We start from the raw sequence: 1,967 nt of genomic DNA on the forward strand, positions 1-1,967 counted from the left end.
CCCACCGCCGCCGCTCTCGCTGGTGCCCGCCGCGGAGGCCGCCCTTCGGGCGATGCGTGGCACGGACCTCCGCGGGCAGGGCTGCGCATCTGGAACTTCGAAAAGGGCCGCCCTTGCTAACACTGTGCTTCCCCACGCGGGGAGCGATTCGGACGGCTGGCCCCCACGCCGGGGTGGGTGGGCGCCCCGCCGTTCGCCCGCGTGGGTCGTCAGACCACTGTTCATCGTTCGGTGCGATTCAAACTTCCCACAGCTCGGCCGCCTCCGTCCTCGAACGGGAGGTGACGGCCGGCGTGCGCGCCCAAAGATAGGTGGTGGAAGCCCGGGGGTACAGGAGGAAGGACACCGCTCACCGTAAACCGACGCGAGCTCCAAAGCCCGGGTCGAGCGAGCAGCACCACCTCCCCACCCGGGAGCGCCGTGCCAGATCGATCGGAGGATAAGACCGCTCTGAGAGGACATGGACGAGAGGGGCGTCCGCCTTCCGGAGCCCCCCCTTTCGGACGAGGACTCCGGATTTGCCCCCCGAAAGCCATCACCTCCAGAGAACCAGGGACCGCCGAGGGAGGGTCTGGTCAGGCTTGGGTACCCCAGCATTGCCTCTCTCGCTTGGGATGCACGATCGGCAAAAGTCCCTCTCGGAGCTGTGGAAGTTCGGTCTCAGCCGGAGTGCGCAACTTCCAGACGAGAGGGACCACATGCCAAGTCGCCTACCCAAGTCGGGGAACCAGAGAAACAACTGCTTTCTATCGGGGTAGAGAGACGACACTCTCTCAAGTACATTCTGCCAGAGGTGCGCATTCCTATGTATTTGCATTGCGGGACAACGTCCCCACTTTAAGGGGACGAAGTCGGAACTGTACCCGGCCTCAAGTCACTGTAGGGCGGATGCGGCACCTAGAAAATTCCTCATTCCGGTTCTTTTTCACTTAGTCGTTTTTTTTTTTGGCAAGAATGTACCCCAGGATGGCCAAAAAGCCAAAGCCAGGGACTGAGAACCATCGAGCATGCTCTGAGGGGACATAGTCAGAGGGGGCGTCCGCCTTCCAGAGCCCTCCTTCCCACGAGGACTCCAGATTTGCCCCCCCCCCCCTGACAACAGCCATCGCCTCCAGAGAACCAGGGACCACCGAGGGAGGGTCTGGTCGAAGCTCAGGTACCCAGGATAGCTTCTCCGGCTTGGGCATGGACCGCCAGACAAAGCCGCGGACCATGAACCATCCAGCCTGCTCTGAGGGGACATAGTCAGAGGGGGCGTCCGCCTTCAAGAGCCCTCCTTCCCACGAGGACTCCAGATTTGCCCCCCTGACAGCCATCACCTCCAGAGAACCAGGGACCGCCGAGGGAGGGTCTGGTCAAAGCTCACGTACCCCAGGACAGCTTCTCCGGCTTGGGCACAGACCGCCAGACAAAGCCGCGGACCATGAACCATCCAGCCGGCTCTGAGGGGACATGGTCAGAAGGGGCGTCCGCCTTCTAGAGCCCAAACTCGGCCACGGACTCCAGATTTGCCCCCCTGAATGCCATCACCCTTCAGAAGACCAGGGACCACCGAGGGAGGGTCTGGTCAGGCTCAGGTACCCCAGGATCGCCTCTCTCACTTGGGACGCACGACCAGCAAAAGTCCCTCCTGGAGCCGTGGAAGTTCAGTCTCGGCCGTATTTTGCAACTTCCACGACAAGAGGGACCACCTTCTAAGTCGCCTACCCGAGCCAGAGAACCATAGGAACAACCGCCATACATCGGGGTAGAGAGAGCCCACTCTCTCCTATATTCTCCCGCAGGTGCGCATTACTATGTATTTGCATTGCGGGACAATGTACTTCAATGAGCGGGACAAAGTCGGAAATGTATCCGACCTCCTGGAACTGTGCGGCTGCTACAGCAGTCAGAAATTCCCCATTCCGGTTCTTTTTCACTTGGATTTTTTTTTTTGCAATTTTTTGCCTAAAACGTATTCCTCCAAC

This window comes from Dendrobates tinctorius, unplaced genomic scaffold (genome assembly GCF_039654945.1).
Source record: "Dendrobates tinctorius isolate UK_male_01 unplaced genomic scaffold, ASM3965494v1 ptg000730l, whole genome shotgun sequence".
NCBI classification, from domain to species: domain Eukaryota; kingdom Metazoa; phylum Chordata; class Amphibia; order Anura; family Dendrobatidae; genus Dendrobates; species Dendrobates tinctorius.